Source organism: Coenobita brevimanus, chromosome 50, assembly GCF_032717465.1.
Source record: "Coenobita brevimanus isolate Jiangsu-jjx chromosome 50, ASM3271746v2, whole genome shotgun sequence".
NCBI lineage: Eukaryota > Metazoa > Arthropoda > Malacostraca > Decapoda > Coenobitidae > Coenobita > Coenobita brevimanus.
Window position 1 is genome coordinate 24,966,760 of NC_137003.1, and position 19,214 is coordinate 24,985,973.

General features: G+C 39.5%; 1 non-coding gene across 1 annotated transcript; it reads left to right on the forward strand.

Moving 5' to 3' along the window:
- The first annotated feature begins 255 nt into the window (after positions 1-255).
- On the forward strand, positions 256-374 carry LOC145399920 (5S ribosomal RNA). Its single transcript, XR_013897366.1, has one exon. It is a non-coding gene; the product is annotated as a 5S ribosomal RNA (ribosomal RNA).
- Positions 375-19,214: the final 18,840 nt, after the last annotated feature.

The window sequence follows — 19,214 nt, forward strand, 5'->3', positions numbered from 1 at the left end:
GGACAACGCCGCCGTTTATGCAACAGTGCTTTTCTTTATATTATTCAAGTGATAACGTTAACTCATTTGTCTTCACTCGGCACAAACTGATAATATGGCTTAGTAATCTACATTTTTAACCAAACACTGAAGGCGATAACCTTTTTTTTATTATTATTATTATTCACTGCCAATCCCTCAGTGTTTTTGCATCTTAAAATTGGAAGCCAAAAACTACTTGTGCTCGCATTATGGTCATGCAATTTTCATTAACATAACAACGGCCATGCCACGTTGAGTACACCGCTTCCCGTCCGATCAGCGAAGTTAAGCAACGTTGGGTCTGGTTAGTACTTGGATGGGTGACCGCCTGGGAACACCAGATGCTGTTGGCATCCCTACGTGTCAAGTGGGGTTGGTGGAGGATTAGTGCCCCTCCCTGTAAAAAATTAACTCTAAGCCCTTGACCACCCCGTTTGGGATACATGGCGTCTGGCGATGGATGTAACTTCTCTACAAGTTATATCGCTCGAGCATCTCCTGCATTCCTAAATCAACGTCTTCTTTCTCCATTCCGTAATGTACTCGGTAGACTAACTGAGGCATGAAAGGCAGGCCTGAAGGTGAGTCATGTGATATAAACTTTGAAGTGATCCATATTCAGAGTTTTCCACACTCATCATTGACGGCTGATTAAATTCATTACATTTATTTGCGTCAATAACTTACTGTGTTTCTATAATCCACATTTCTTTGATCATATGAGCATATTTCAAACACATAATTCCCATATATATATATATATATATATATATATATATATATATATATATATATATATATATATATATATATATATAAAGTATACGGTGTATAATCGTCATCATCATCATCATCATCAGTCATTGGAAGTCAACTGCTGAGCAAAGACCTCCCCCATCCTTTTCCAGGAATTCCTTGACTAAGGTAGTCTCTGCTACGTTTTTCCTGCAAACTTCTCAGTTTCATTTCTCCAATTCCTGTCTAGCCTTTTTTGGCTAAACTTACGATTTATTGGAGTCCAATCAATTAGTCTCTAGCTTCATTGGTTATCCTTTATTCTTGGTACATGACCTGCACACCTCCATTTTTGTTCTTTTATAACTTCCATAGTGTCTTTGACTTCAGTCTGCTCTCTCTCACCCAAGCTGAAATTTTCCTGTCTCTTTAATGTATTTTCAACAGTGACCTTTCCATTGCTCGTTGAGAATGAATGTGTTGATTTTCCTTTGATTTTGTCGGTTTCCTGGTCTCACAACCGACTTCATAGCTGGGATTATACATTCGTTATATACTTTTCGTTTGATACTTACTGGCAATCTGTTTTTCGTGATGTCTCTGTGGTTGTCACAAAGGACTTTGTAGTTACTTGTAGAGAAGGTTTGTTGTTTAGTTGTCACTCTCGATTTCTTATAGTAGGAATTAAAGGTGAATACAGTGAGTGGATCTTAATTTATTATCTTCAGAGAAATCTAAGTTGAGCAGGGTATGTCTTACAGAGACAATATAATAAGTAAGTCTAGTTGAGCCCCTCTTTCATGTTCACTCTCTCCACTACCTGTCGGTTCAATCGCTAGCCTCCTTCTGAGCTCTCTTTCCTAAATTCTGGTGAAACAGGGGTCGCGTCATGTGTGTTACACTGTGGTTGGAAAGTTCCAGAAACCTGTGTGTGAGTATGTGTGTATGTCACTAGGCTTTGTTCCCCTGCTATCTCGCTGACATACTACCTACATCATCTCCTGACATTGCTACTTCCTAATCTGTCGTCAACATTTCCTCAGTTAACTTGCAAGATCATTTCCCTTTCCCAGGCTCGCATTGAGCTGTCTATCTATCTATTTATCTATCTATCTATTATGATTTGTAATTACAATATGGACTCATAACATTGCTCGGCCACACCGCTGAAGGTCCTCCGACAACAATCATCATTGACATATGCTAATCCATTAGTACATAATATTGATTATAATATTGTATACATATAATATTCATAGTAAATTGCAATGATCCAGTAATATTACGTTTTAAACAAGTTGTATACATATTTGAATAAATGCACTAAAAGTAAATTATTTAACTGTAATACAGTATGTACTTGGGTTATTGTAGTGAAATGCATACATGCAAGAAAAAAAAATAGTTTAAAATTAAGATTATGGTAAGAGTTATTAATATTTCATTTAAAGATAATGGTACTGTATGCCATACCTCTATATCATGGGTCATTCTTCTTTGTATTGTTATATATATATATATATATATATATATATATATATATATATATATATATATATATATATAGATATAGATAGATAGATAGATATAGATAATACTATATACAAAATATGTACACTTCATTCAGGGGTGTTAACTTGGATGTTAACTCTCCTCCCACTAAATACTGACTCCAAAATAGCAATACTTGCATGCATTCTGTGCATTGCGAACAGCAGTACTGCAAATACAATGCAGAAGATTATAAAGACAGTAGGTGCTGGGCTATACACATAATATGGGTTGAACATACTCAAACTCAAATCTTCCCAGGGCTTCATTGTTTCATTGATCAGCTGCATAGTTTCAGACTTAAGTGAAGTCAACTAAATACTTGTGCTCATGTTTAAGTCCATATCAGGCAGTGGGTGGAAATGTTTGTGTGTATGATTGAGGATGGCATAGTGATTGATGGTGGATAAAGTAGACATGGCTGGTGTAAATACCGCACAGTAGTCTGGTGCTATGTATAATCCTGAGGCTGAAGTATGAGATGGTGGTATATCTGGACAGACTATGTAAACTGATGTGTTATGAGTGAAATATAAAAACTGTGAGTGTCCGATGTGTTGATGGTGTACAAGCTTATCTGGAGCAAAAGCGAAGTTGCAATGATTATGAATATTGTCATTTCTGATGATAGCCATTTCACAAGGGACTATATCAGTAGGCTGAAACGTGAAAATGAACGCAGGACAAAGATGAACAGCATGTAAGGATGTGCGGCACTTTCGTTCAATCGTTGATTCACTTGCGAAAGTGACAGTGTCCCATCTCTTGGAGACCATGATGAGTTCGGTGTCTGTGTTGATGTTGATGATGACCAAAGTGTTGTTATTTTTATAGGGGAAAGGATGTATTTGGTATACTGTGAACAGGTCTTCAGTTATGAATGGTACATGAACTACTACTGATGTTGGTGTTAGTGTTGCTTCTAAATATGGATAATATTGCATGAATTCCCTACTGCGGAACAAAGGTTTCAATTTATGTTTATGTATGCCTTGACTAATTATCTGACGTAGCTCATGAACTGGTAGTAAGTCAATTGTGATCTTGCCATCACCAGCATTCGAAATTCCTTGCATAAGTGCCCTGTAACGATCTCTAGTGTTGTCTAATTGTAGTAGAATCGTGTCAATATTTTCTGTGATGATGGAGAAGTGTTGGAAAACTGTAATGTTTCCTTCCATTTCATTTATTTTATCTACACTTTCGAGAGCTATGTTTTCTGCCTTTTTCAGATTTTTCACAATTGTTTTCATTGCTGAGTTCTGTCCTGTGATGAATTTATCTTGGTATGTTAGTATCTGAGCTATTTTATTAAATTTGTTGTTTATTTCTTTAAGGTCATCCTCTGTAGCCAATCCAAAGATGTTCCCAAGAACTGCGCCACCCAGGTCGAACAAACCGCGCTTTTGGCGAGTACGTGTGATGTTGTTCCTGTCGCTCAGTACCTCCGTTCCATAAGATGGGAGATCTTGGATCATGATGAGTATAGTTGACTTTGCCTGTTCTAATTTCCATTTCACTAACTTTACCATTTCATTCACTTCCTTTGTGTTATGTGCTTGTGAAACATAGTTTCCTATCATGAAGTCCAGAGTTCGCATAGGCTTCGCAAGATTGTCTAGATAAGTAGGTAATTCATACAAGTAATCTAGACTTATTTCAGTACTCATGACGTCCTTAACGATTGTAGTCGTGGCCGTTGGAGCTATGAGGCATCCTTGTCGTACTATGTGTTGTGGGTCTAAGTGCGCATATCCTCTTGCTATGTAGAGGAGAATCCATAGCATAAGTTCCTTCATCGTAACCTACCGAAAAAAAAATCCATTAATTTCCTAATATGGTCATGCTGTGGTCGATGATAGTGATGATGTGCGTTACGGTTGATTGTTATTTCATTTATAGAAAGAGTTTAAATCGATATTTAATTTTCGTAAATGATGTACTGTAGATTTTATTGGAACAGTTGCACCTATGTTCGATTGTTTGGTATATGACCTTAATTTCTTTTTGTAATCATTGTTGTTTTCTTGCTTGGTTTCTTGAGGTACGTTCGCCTGTTCGGTTGTATCCGATGCTGCATAATTATTGGATAATTCCCTTGAAACTCGTTTTAAATTGTCAATATGAACTTGTTTCTCGTCGCCACTTGACAGTGACTTAATTAAAACTTTGTTTGCTTTTATGTTAATTACTCTGTATGGGCCCTCAAATTTGGGGGATAATTTATTGTCTCTCGTATGAATGATACCATAAACAATGTCTCCTAAGCTGATAGGTGAATCTCTTGCCTTCTTGTTAAATGCCTCCGTCATTTCTTCCTTGGACATCGTTAATTGTCTTTTGACTCTTTTGTGTATGTCCTGGAATTCACGTAAACGGAGTTTAGAGTAATCATCGTAATTGTATATGGGCAGACTGTCACCTTCTAGGAGCTCATATGGTAGTTTTTTATCTGTCCCATGTATAATGAAATGTGGTGTGTCACCTATGGATTTATTTATAGATCCATTAATTGAGGCTTCTACTCTGAGAATCCAATAATCCCAGCTTGCATAATTTTCACTGAGAATGTGTCGTAGCACGTCTAATACTTTTTATTTTGTCTCTCTACCAACCCATTCGATGCTGGGTGATAGGCCAAAACGTTAACCTTTTTGATGTTGTCTTGTTTACATATTTCTTGTAAGATCTCAGAATTAAATTCTCCTCCATTATCACTTATTAGTACCTTTGGGGTAGTAAAGCGACATATTACATTATCTGTTATTGCCTTTGCTACTGTCTCTGCTGTCTTATCTTTAATTGGAGATAAAATGACATAACGGGAAAAATGATCCGATGCTACGAATAAGTATAGGTTATTATTGTATGATAATGGCATCTTGAGTAAATCAACAGCGACAACGTCCCATGGTTGATGTGGTACAGGGTAATTACCCATCGGTGCAGGTGTGATTGGGTATCCTTTGTGTTTCGCACATGATTCGCATCTGTCTATATGATTGTTTATATCTTTTCGTAATGAAGGCCAGTAATATAACAGCTGGGCTTGTTTGAATGTCTTATCCTTTCCAGGATGTCCTGCATGTGGGCTATAGTGTATCGTTCGTAATACTTGGGGTATCATGTCATTAGGTACTACCAACTGGTTAGTATTTCTTTGGCGTTTTGGTTGTTTAGAGTTAATCTTGTATAATGTATTATTGACCATTGTGAATTGTTCGAGTGGGACATGCAGTTTGGGTAACTGTATGTCATCTCCACTTTCTAACTTGTATATAACTTTAGACCATATTGGGTCAAGTCTTTGTGCCTTTGCGATATCATCGTGGTTTGGGATATTTCCATTGAGATCTAATGCCGCGACCTGAATTGTGTTCGGGTTCCTAGATAATGCGTCAGCTACTATGTTCATTTTACCTTGTATATAATGAATTTGTACATTGTAGTTTTCAACTGTACATTTCCATCTTGCTCTCCTCCCAGAAAGGAGTTTTTCTTTAAACATACCCACTAGTGGTTTATGGTCGGTGAATAAGTGGATTTCGTAACCATATACCAAATCTCGAAACTTTTGTAATGCAAAAACCACTGTAAGTGCCTCTAAGTCCGTAGTGCAATAACTTTTCTCTGCAAAAAAAAAAAAAAAAAAACGAATGTGTTGATTTTCCTTTGATTTTGTCGGTTTCCTAGTCTCACAACCGACTTCATAGCTGGGATAATACATTCGTTATATACTTTTTGTTTCATACTTACTGGCAATCTGTTTTTCGTGATGTCTCTGTGGTTACTGAAAACTTTCCATCAAACTGTAACGCATCTTTTAATTCCGCAATCTTGGTCTTTCGTTAGTTTAAGTATTTGCTCCAGGTAAATGTACTCCTCGTCTTCTTCAAGAATATCTTCGCTTATTCTGTTGAAGCTCTTTGGTGTATTTGAATTAAACATTATTTTAGTTTTACTCTCGCTCATCTTTAGCCCTATTTTGAGACATTGCCTATTTAGGCCATTTAACATTTCATGCAATGTCTCTGCTGTTTCTGAGATTAGGACGGTGTCATCTGCAAATCTTAAATGGTTTGTTTTCTCCATCTACGTTTACTCCTTTGTTCTCCCAGTCTAGCTTCCTCAAAATACTTTCTAGGCATACTGCAAATAATTTTGGTGAAACTGTATCTTCCTGACGCACGCCCTTATTAATCTTAATTTTATCTGACTCTGTTATTAAATTCATGCACTTCCCTCTACATATATATTTTTTTTTTGAGCAGTTTTTCAGAATTCTCATGTATTGCATGTTCCAACAGTGGATTTGTTATTGTTATGTGCTCCACTAAGTCGAAACCCTTTTCACAATTAAACGAAACCTAGGCATAGTGGTTTATTATATTTTGTAGCTTTCTCATTTTAGCTGATTCATTGCGTGCAATGATCAGTAGTCGAATACCCGCCTTCTAATCCTGCCTGTTCATGAGGTTGATTTTCATCCATCTTTATTAGTTTGTTCGTAAGGACTTTAACAAAAAAATTATAAGAACCGGTAATAAGAGAATGTGTCCACAGTTAAGAGGTCTTTTGAGTCGTTCTTTTTTCTAAGCAACATAACTATTTGCATTACACCATGCTTTGAGAATTTTCTTCTATATACACTGAGTAAATAAGTGGGCGAGCCTGTTTTGTACCTCTACTCCTGCTTCCGACAGGAAATCTGCTACTATTCCATCTTCTGAGGGCTTTCTTCTTTTCATACTTTTAAAGAGAAATGTTTACTTCGTTGTGGTGTTACCTCAGACTTTTCACATGTATCAACTGCAACGTTAGCAATTAGTACTATTTTCTTTGATGCATACGTACTTTGTAAATTTCTTCAACTCTTTTCACAATCCTATCACTGCATTTAAAGACCTCACCTTCTTTGTCTTTCAGTGATATATTTCGTTGCTTTGCTAGTGCCATTTTATTTCGGACCTGTTTCAGACTTTTTCCTTTTTTGAAGGTTTCTTTGAGCTGGTCCATGTTTCTCTTTCCTTTTTCTTCTCTCTGTCTCCTGTTGACAAATTTATTTAATTTCATTCTAGCTATATCAACTCTTTTTTTCTTTCATTTCCTTTCTTCTTTTCATGAGCTCGAGAGTCATTTTATAATACTTGTTGGCTTTGGTTGTATTAACTTTTCCTACTATCTCCGCTGATTCTTTTAGCAGTTTTGTTAGTCTACCATTCAACTCATCAATGTCACACTCAACCTAACTTAGACCCTGAAATCTGTTCCGTATTGCTAACTGTTAGGCTATTTTGCTTTTTACTGCTTTTATAGGACATAATTTTTTATTTTTGTTCATTTTTCATTTACTTCTGATATTGACCCTGGCTTTGCAACCCACCATTCTATGATTACTTCCAATATTTCCTTTGTTGGTAACTGTGACAATTATGATTGTGTTATTCTTCTCTGTGAAGAGACAGAGGTTGCAGGGAGCCAGTAAGAGGAGGAGAGTTGATGAGACAAAAAGCCTTTGACTCCACCCTATTGAGAAGAGCTGTATGTGGGGAGCCTCCCCACACATGAGAGTTGTACTCTACACAGGGAAAAATATAACCCGTGTAAAAAGTCAACAACTGGGCAGGGGTAAAGAAAGTACGGAGTCCGCTTAGAACATCTAATCTCTTGGAGGCAGATTTTACAAGGGAGGTAGTATGACCTTTCCAAGATGAATCCCGAGTGCATGAAACGCCAAGTAGATTTTAGAATGATGCAGGATTGAGCTGGATATTATTAAACATTATTGCGTACTCCCGTGGAAGATTTAGTCGGATTGATAGGTGTAAGAACCGAGTTTTTGATGCATTTAAAACAAGATTACTTCTACCCTAGTCAATAATGCGAGCCATGGCAGACATTAGGTGTGACATAGCCTCATCCCTTGCTTGTTAAAGTTACTGCTGAGATGGACGTTGAGGAAAACGAATTGAAAGGTGGATGGTGGAATCATCAGCGTATGAATGGATAGAATTAGTTATACAACTTAGAAGGTCGCTGATGAATAAAAGGAAGTGAGCTGATGATAGGACATAGCCCTGAGGAACACCAGTATTGATAGATCTACCAGAAGAAGCACGTATAGAATGACCAGAAAAGAAGCTATAGATGAAAGCACAGATAGAAGGATAGAGACTGTAAGAGGGTAGATTGGAAATTAAAGATTTATATCAGACTCGATCAAAAGCCCTTGAGATGTCAAGTGCAACAGTAAAGCTTTGGCCAAAGTCCAGAAAGGAGAATGACCAGGAGTCTGAAAGGTAGGTGAGTAGATCGCTAGTAGAGCGTCCCTGACGGAACTCATACAGACGATCAGAAAGAAGGTTGTGAAAGGAAAGATGCTTTAAAATTTTTCTGCTAAGAATAGACTCGAAAACCTTTGAGACACAGGATGTTAAAGCAACTGGGCGATAGTTAGAGGGTTGGGAATGGTCACTCATCTTTGGGACTGGCTGAATGAGAACAAGCTTCCAGCAAGAAGGCAAGGTAAAAGTTGATATACAAACGCGAAAGAGTTAACCTAGGCAGGGTGTAAGCACAGAAGCACAGTTCTTGAAGACAACAGGAAAGACCCCATCAGGCTCATATGCCTTATACATATTGAGACCAGTAATGGCAGAGAATACACCAGCTGAAGAAATTGTAATGTCAGCCGTGAGGAAGTCAGAGGGGATAAGTGATGGAGGAACAGCGATGGAATCGTCTAATGTCAAACTGGAGGAGAAAGTCTGAGCAAAGAGATCTACTTTATCAGTAGAAGAAAAAGCTACAGAGCCATTAGAGTAGAAAATAGGAGGGAAGAATGATGAGGTAAAGCTCTTAGAAAGGTTCCTGGCAAGGTGCCAGAAGGAGAAAGAAGAATTCGAGTTCGAGAGTTGAGAGCAATTACTATGGATGAAATTATTTTTCAAAGAACAAAGAACAGATTAACACGATTCCGGGCAGAAACATAAAAAAGGTGTGATTCAGGAGTCGGTTGGCTCCAGTACATTTTATAGGCCTTCTCCTTGTTGTGGACAGCATTAAAACAAGAGTGATTATACCAAGGCTTTTTGCATTAATTAAAGGATATGAAAAAGGAATATATGCTTCCATGCCAGAGAGAATAACCTCCGTATTGCACAAGGCCCACTCAGATAGCTCCCGGGCAACAGAAGCAATAATTGTTCCAGTCAAAATCAAAGATGTATTGCCTGAGGGCCTCCCAATCAGTAGCTCCTTAGTGCCACAAACGGTGTTTCTTTGGAGGGTCCACAGGCTGTATTCGGGTTGTAGGACATGTTAAGGTAATGAGGATGGGATCGGAGGAGCCCAATGGAGAAGAGACATTAACAGTGTAAGCAGAAGGATTAGTTGTAAGGAAGAGGTCAAGTATGTTGGAACACTCTCCATGGCAGTCAGGGATATGGGTAAGATTCTGTACAAGCTGTACTAGGTTATTAAGGATAGAAAAGATGTAGGCTTGTTTACCAGGTGAATCAGTGCAAGGAAAGGAGAGCCAAAGGTGTTGGTGAAAACTGCAATCTCCTAGAATGGAGAATTCAGAGAAAAGAGAAATGGATTGGATGTGCTGCATCATAGAAGTAAGATAGTTGAAGAATTTTTCATAGTCAGTAGAATTAGGGGATAAGTAAACAGTACAGATATATTTAGTCTGAGAATTACTAGAAAGCCGAAGCCAGAAAGTAGAGAATTCTGAAGTGAGAGTAAGTCATTGTGTACATATACACAACAGCCAATTTTGGCTTTGAAATGAGTACAGAGAAAGTAGGAGGATACAGAAATGGGTTTGCTATCAGTTGCCTCAGAAAGCTGAGTCTCAGTTAAAAAGGAAAGGTGAGTTTTAGAGAAGAAATGATGTTCAACAGAAGGAAAGTTAGAGGAAAGGCCGCGAATGTTGCAGAAATTAAGAAAAAGTGAGTCAGACAGTGGTTCGAGGCAGCTTACTGTGTTGTCACCGGTAGAGGGGCGGATGGTAGGGGCATTTATGGTCCACTACACTTGGGACTGCGAGGCTTGGTTATTAGCCGCCTTTTTTTTTTTTTTTTTTTTTTGAAGAGGACGTGTAGTATGCAATGTGCAATAGTTTGGTGTTGACAATTAGAGAAAGTTGTACAGGAGAGCATGCTGACCTGAAACACTAAATAAGATCAGCAACGGGGGATAGTCAAGAACTAGCCCCAAGGACTGATAAAAACGGGACCTCCAGCTCTCCCTGTCATCAGCTTTCCATCCACCTTGGGAGTACTGCCCTGCTCGTCTGATGTTACAGTATACTCCAGTAAAAATTAGAATTCCTACACCCGTAACTCTTTAATATTGCCTTACATTGTAGTAAATTGTGTGTGTGAGTATACAGTGTATATATATATATATATATATATATATATATATATATATATATATATATATATATATATATATATATATATATATATATATAGGTTGCTTCCCCCAAGGAAAGGGAGGTAGCCGAGACAGGACGACACACTCCCCATTTACTCATCCATTCAAACACATTCATTCTCATCTTAGCCCCAAAGGGGAGAACGGACAGATCCTCACCGCACCACACCGCACAAGGGTCAACTGCACAATGCAATCAGTGACATCCGCAGCAGGGCCCGACAGCAGAGCTGGTTTACCCCTGCCACATCATAACAGACCCATCCCCTTACCCGCACCTGACCTGACTAGCTGATCAGACCAAATGCAGGAGAATATCCCCTCAGGGCTGCGTCATCATTTATTCATTCATAATTTCTCTCCATTTATTTCTGTCACACACAGCCACTCTTCCTTGCTCAACAGACATCCCTCTCGCATCCAGCGCTCTCTTCACATTGTCCATCCATCCTATTTGTGGCCATCCTCTCAGCCTTACACCTCTCACATCAGATCTAGTTATCTTTTTCACCAATCGCTTATTATCCATTCTCTCCATATGCCCAAACCATCGCAACACCCTCTGCTCAACTCTACTAGCCATCTCCCGAACAACTCTAGTTCTCCTTCGCACTTCATCATTTCGCACTCGATCCATATGCGTCACTCCACACATGCTCCTTAGACATCTCATCTCCATTACATTCAAACTTTTCCTCTCTGCTACACCCATATTCCATGTTTCAGCCCCATATAACGCAGTCAGTACCACAACACCCTCATACAGCCTTCTCTTTACATCCATTCTATGCGAACGACATCAAAACACTTTTTTCATTCCTCCCAGCAACTTTCCTGCTTCATTTATTCTAAACTTCACTTCTGCATCTATTCTTCCATCCACAGCAACATGTGACCCAAGATATTTAAAACACTCTAGCTCCTCAGGCAACTCGCCATTCAAAACTATATTCATCCCCCTACCATCTACCAACCTCGTACTCTTCATCACTTTACTCTTATTCTCATTTACCTTCAATTTCCTTTTACACACCCTTCCAAACTCCTCTACCAACTGTCTTAATGTCTCCTCTGAATCAGCCACCAGTGCAGTATCATCTGCAAACAGTAGCTGCTTCAGATTCCACTCTCCACCATCAACATTCACCAGACTCAGACCTCCACCTAAAACTCTTGCATTCACCTCCCTTACAATACCATCCATGTAAATATTAAACAACCAAGGCAACATCACACATCCCTGTCACAGCCCCACTCTCACGGGAAACCAATCACTCACAGCATATCCCACTCTTACACACGGTCTACTATTTACATAAAAACTTTTCACCCCTTTTAGTAAGCTACCATCAAGTCCATACAATCTTAAAACAGTCCACAAAGCCTCCCTATCAGTTCTATCATACGCTTTCTCTAAATCCATAAATGCCCAAGACACATCCTTGCCTTTCGCTAACTACTTTTCACACACTTATCTCACAGGAAACACCTGATCCACGCATCCCCTCCCTCTCCTAAAGCCACACTGCTCATCACCAATCACTCCCTCTGTACCCTCTATAACTCTCATAATTAACACTCTACCATACACCTTACCTACAACACTTAACAGACTTATGCCTCTAAAGCTAGCACATTCATGCTTATCACCCTAGCCTTTATACAACGGGACCACACAAACACTTGCCCAGTCAATTGGCACCATACCTTTCACAAAGCACACATTCAACAATCTTACTAACCAGTTAACAATAGTCACTCCACCACCCTTCAGGCATTCCACAACACACCCATCAATACCTGCAGCTTTCCCTGTTCTCATCTCCTTTACTGCCTTCTCCACTTCCTCCTTCGTGATCAAAGAATCATTCAACTCTCCCGACACATTTATTCTTTGCACCCTTCCATCCACCACAATCTCAGCCACCCTTTCCTCCTCTACATTTAAAAATCTTTCAAAATACTCTGCCCATCTCTTCCTTACTGCATCCATCTCAATTAACATCCTTCCATCCTCTGCTTTTACTCGTTCTTCCTTCCCAGACTTTCCCTTTCGCACCCTTTTCACCTCCTTCCAAAACATTTTCTTATTCTGTTGAAAATTCTCTGTCAGCCGCCTACCCCACCTCTCATCTGCTGCCACTTTAGCATCACGCACAGCCCTTCTCGCCCTATTCCTCTTTTCCTTATACCTTTCATATGACATCTCATCCTTCCTCTGCAGCCACACTTCATATGCACGTCTCTCCTCAGTGACAGCCATACTTACTTCCTTGCACCACCATTCACTTCCTTTTCTTACACCACCACCCACTTGTCTCACACCACACACCTCTTCTGCATGTCCCACCACAGCACTCTTAAGCAACTGCCATTCCTCCTCCACACTGCCATTTTCCCGATCTTTTACTGCGTTCCACTCATCTTTCAATTTCTCCTGATACTCTATCTTTTTCTCTCTTTTATCCAACTCACTCACCTTCAAAACCTCCCTGCCACATCTAACCCTCCTAGCTCTCACTCATCTCTTACCTACTCTTAACTTTCCCTCCACCAGTTAGTGGTCAGACATACCTCCACCCTCCCCTCTCATAACTCTCACATCCAACTATCTTCCTATTACATTCCTAGACACAACCACATAGTCCATCAAAGCTCTATCAACAACCCTTCCACCCTCCTGTCTCACCCACGTATACTTATAAATATCTTTCTTCTCAAACAGCGTATTTCCAATCATCATCTCTCGCTCAACACACATCGCTATAATTCGTTCCCCATTTTCATTTCTTCCAGGCACACCATGCATACCAACTACACCTTCATCTGCTACATTTCCCACTCTAGCATTCAGATCTCCCATCATTACCACATTTACATTCGCTCCAAAACTCTGCAGACACTCAACATCATTCCAGAAAGACTCCCTCTCTTCTTCATCCCTTTCACTACCAGGCCCATATGCACTCACAAACACCCACAACTCACGTTCAAATTTCGCTTTCACCCACATCAGTCTCGATGACACCTTCTTCCATTCAATCACACACTGCTGTACCTTCGGACTCACTAACAAGGCCACACCTTCTCTTGCCCTTCCTCTATCAACACCTGACAATATTCCATTCACACTTTCAAACATAGACTCACCCTTCCTTTTCATCTTCTTTTCACACAAAGCTAACACATCCAACTTTCTTCTCACAAACATTCTTCCAATCTCCTCCCTTTTAGCCTCAATCGTACTACATCCACGCACATTCATAAACCCAATCTTCAGGGTACGGGGATAACTCCATCCCCCATCCCTTTCTCTGGCCTGTCTCTTTTTAGGAACTAAAAAACAGAGGAGGGGGTCCCTAGTCCCCTCACCCCGCCCTTTTTAGTCGCCTTTTACGACACGCAGGGAATACGGTGGCAGTATTCTTCCTAACACAACCTGGCCGCAGAGTAGTAGTACCACCCCATAGTGCAGCCAGATTGTGTCCCCCCCGCAACAGGGGGGGACACAATATGTGTACAATATATGTACAGTATATACATACACATCAATCAGTCAATCAATCAATCGTTTCCTGTGGCACCCCACGGGATGCATAGGGCCTCGATGAACGCTCTCCGCCAATATTTGTCCATTGCCATGTCCTTCAAGTCCCATCAACACTCTTTTCCTGCTTCACTCTTTATTTTCCTCAACCAGGTTCCCTCGGTCTAACTCGGCCTCTTCTTCCTATAACAGTCCACTCTGCCACATCCTGTCTATACATATACATAATTATATATCTAACCTAAGCTAACCTAACCTACCTATACGAGCTGCGATATGTAACTAACAGGGACACGGAGCTAGAGTACCGAAAAGTGGGATGAAATTTGTCCTTGGGGTTTATTGTGCATGGGGTTTATTGTCCAGGGGGTTTTTGTCCTCGGTGTATATTGTGCATGGGGTGATATTACCCTCTAGGGGATAATGTCCTGACGCCCTAAAACTCACAGCAGGACACATGATCATTAGACATATACGGACTTCTGCGGTTAAGGAAGCTCCTTCCTGTGGTTTGCAATGATTTCGAGGGCAAGTTGTCTCTCCTCCTCGCTCCCCCTGAGTTTCTTAATTAAGTCAGCTTCCAGCTTCACTCGACGTTCAGAGCAGTTGTTGAATAAAATGACTCCCATGACTCGGCTGCGGTGCTCCTCAACGTCCTTGAGCTCCCTGGCAACTTCTATCTTCAAACACTTAAGGTAGTTTTGTGTTTGGATCGTGACGAAATGAGCAGTCTTCAGTCCGTGGGGTTTCACAACACTCGGGGAGCCACCTTCCTCGTCCTCACCTTTTGAGGAGGGTTCTGGTGAAGGTTGAGGAGCATCTGGGCAATTCGTTCTCAGGCTCAAGGTTCAAGAAAATGTTAAAGCCTGTGGGAGCCTTACTAAGGTACCAGCCATGGTTCTGAAGCTTTTTGAGCGCTGTGCAGCCAACTTCCACTTCAACCTAGTTCTTGCGGATCTGTAGTGTTTTAAGGAGAGCCTTATAATTTGTGGGTGCATCTATTCCAAATGGCGATGAGTACAAAGCATGAAGTTAAACCGTGACCAAGAAGACGTCCATCCGGTTCAGGACTCGTTCCTCAGGAGGGGTGAAAGGGAATTAGTCCCAGAAGAGGCAAATATTCAATGAGTAGATTCCCTGCCCCATCCATGTGGCTTTGGTTTATGCTCCTGGAACGAGGAATCATCTGTCAGAGTGCTTCTTCGTTTCAGGGAGTGATAACCCAGGAAGTAGAGTGCAAGCCTGAAGTATTCCACGTATTCGTCGTAGTCATGACCCTACTGCACTCTGATGATGATGAAGGAAGCCAGCTCATCTTGGTGCTTCGACATCAGTTGATCTAAGAGTTGTGGATCGGAGCGATTGGCATGAATTTTTTACTGTTTAAAAACCTGGTGATCCATGATACCCTGGCAATCCTTGAATCAAACGAATAGAGGGATTTCCATGCGAGAGGAGAAGAACGAGTCAAAGGCCCCGCCAAAAAGCTCGTGGATGTGATAGCGGGATGTAATGATAAGTAGCAGTTTCTCAATGGCGTTCAGTATGACGGTGCAAGCCTCACTGTGGACACCTATACTGCTATGCGGTAGAATCAAATCAGAGGCTGGCCACCCAGACTTCTACTTGCGACCACTGCTTCAGGACGTCCAATACCTCTCTTCCCATCCGCATTCCTGTCCCAGAACTCAGTTTCAGGATAGCCTTTGACGTTAGTCAGAAAAAGAATAATTTCTCATAAGGAGCAAAACATGCACGCCCTGTGGGTTGGGATAGCAACAGGCATTTGTGGTCATATTTTGCCTGAAGTCATTGCTAGTTAAATGGAACTCGATTAGCATGTGTGCGATCACTAAGAGCAAAATATAAAATTTTTAAACCAGGTAATATATATATATATATATATATATATATATATATATATATATATATATATATATATATATATATATATATATATATATATATATATATATATATAAATTTATATATACTTATTTATATAGTTATATATATATATAAATTTATATATACTTATTTATGTAGTTATATATATATATATATATATATATATATATATACAAATATATAAATTTATATATACTTATATATATAGTTATATATATATTTATATATATATATACATATATATATATATATATATATATATATATATATATATATATATAAATTTATATATACTTATATATATAGTTATATATATATATATATATATATATATATATATATATATATATATATATATATATATTTATATATATATATATATATATATATATATATATATATATATATATATATATATATATATATATATATATATATATATATATATATATATTTGGTAGGTGGGGGCGCTCACCATCCACTCACTTGATGTAGTGCTGCTCTCAGTTGTCTGCCCTTTCCTCTCCTCCGTCCTTCCTTCCTTCCATACTCTTCTGTCTTTCTTTCCTTCATTCTTTCCTCTTCCTTCTGCCTACGTGTGACTTTCACTCCCTCTTCTGTCTTTCGTTCCTTCATTCTTTCCTCTTCCTTCTTCCTGTGGGTGACTCTACACTAAGTGACAAGCCAAATGGTTTCCTGTACAACAGGAAACCATTTACTACGCTGGGTGGTAATCATATAACCAAACTATGGCGCCTGTTGGGTTAGTGGGTAATTAAGGCTCTCTAATCGGATTGAGCCAGTGAAGGTTTATATCCAAGGAGTGGTTGGGTTTATTGCTCATGTGATGTCATTCAGGGATGGGTGAGGCTTATCACTCTCATGTTAAATGTCAGGACCATCTTGTCTAGCCCCGGGCTCCTACTGGATGATGGATGGATATATATATATATATATATATATATATATATATATATATATATATATATATATATATATATATATATATATATGAAAATGTATGGAAACATAGGACAGGTTAAGCTAATAAGTACGCGATCAGAGGAGCCCAGTCGAGGAGAAACATTAGCTGAAAGAGAGAGATCAAGTATGATGGAACTCTTCAAGGCTGTCAGGGATACTGGTAGGGCTCTGTATATGCTGCAATAGGTCATTAAGGATAGAAAAGATGTAGGCTCGTTCACAAGGTGGATTAGTGAAAGGAGAGAAGAGGCAAAGGTGGTGGTGAATATTGAAATCTAGAATGGAGATTTGAGAGAAAGGAGAAATGGATAGGATGTGTTCCATCTTAGAATATGATAGTCGAAGAATTTTTCATAGTTGTGTTTGGGGATAAGTAAACAGCACATATATATGTAGCCTGAGAATAACTGGAAAGCCGAGGCCAGAGAGTACAGAATTCAGAAGTGAGAGCAAGATAGGTCATTGCGCACATATACACATATACACAACCTTTGGCATTGAAATGAGTATAGAGAAAGTAGGAGGATACAGAAATGGGTTTGCCATCAGTTGCCTCAGACAGCGGAGTGTCAGTTAAGATGAGAAGATCGGGTTTAGAGGAGGAGAGGTGGTGCTCAACGGAGGGAAATTTAGGGGATAGGCCGCGAATGTTGTAGAATTGAAGAAAACGTGAGTTAGGCAGTGGTTTAAGGTACCTCGTTGTGTCATCACCAGGAGAGGTGCGGATGGTGGGGGCACTTATGGTTCACCCCGCTTGGGACTCCGAGCCTTCGCTATTGAACTTATTATTTTATTTTTTTGAAAAGCAAGCGTACTGTTTAATGTGCATGTACTTTGGTGTTGGCAGTTGGAGAAACTTGTATAGAAGAGCATGCTGGCTCTGTGTTACTGAAACACAGAAAAAGTCCAGCAAAGGGGGATGGTCAGGAATTAGTCCCGAGGGCTGATGAAACCGGAGCTCCAACTCTCCCTTTCATCAGCTTTCCATCCACTTTGGGAGTACTGCCGCGCTTGACTGGTGTTACCGTATACTCCAGTAGAAATTAGAATTCCTACACTCCTGACTCTTTCATTTTTTCTTCCTTTGCAGTAAATTGTGTGTGTGTGTGTATATATATATATATATATATATATATATATATATATATATATATATATATATATATATATCAAGAGAGAGAGAGATAGATAGATAGATAGATAGATAGATAGATAGAGAGAGAGAGAGAGAGAGAGAGAGAGAGAGGCACTTAATAATCATTGGGTGATATTCTTGAAACTGGACTTAGATAAACGCGCACTCGTGTATTTTTTTTTCTTGTTTGGAAAGAAAATTAAACAGATGAAGTTTCTTTTCATCTGAATGAAAATAAGTCATCCAGCACACAGAGTTTTGTTTTACACCAATTGCTCATGAAGGCAACTACGAAATCAACCCAAGTAAACATTTTCTGACAAAATCAGCAAGATTCGATTCTAGGACAATATCCCTCGGAGGACAATATCAATCCATGCATAATATCCCCCGAGGACAAAATCCCTCAGACAATATCCCTCCATAAATAATATCCCCGGAGGACAAAATCCCCCTTGACAACACCTATATGTATTTGCACATATTCATAAACTAATATATATATATATATATATATATATATATATATATATGTGTGTGTGTGTGTGTGTGTGTGTGTGTGTGTGTGTGTGTGTAGGCTGCTTCGCCGTTGGAAAGGGAGGTAGCCGAGATAGGACTACACACTCCCAATTTACTCATCCACTCAAACACATTCAATCGCATCTTAACCCCAAGAGGAGAAGGGACAGATCCTCACCGCCCCATATCGCACGATGGTCAACTGTGCTGTGCAATCACCGACATCCGCAGCAGGGCCCGACAGCAGAGCTGGTTGACCCCTGCCATATCATAATGGATCCATCCACTTACCCGCACCTGACCTGATCAGCTGATCAAACCAAATGTGGGAGAATATATCCTCAGGGCTGCATCATCATTTATTCATTC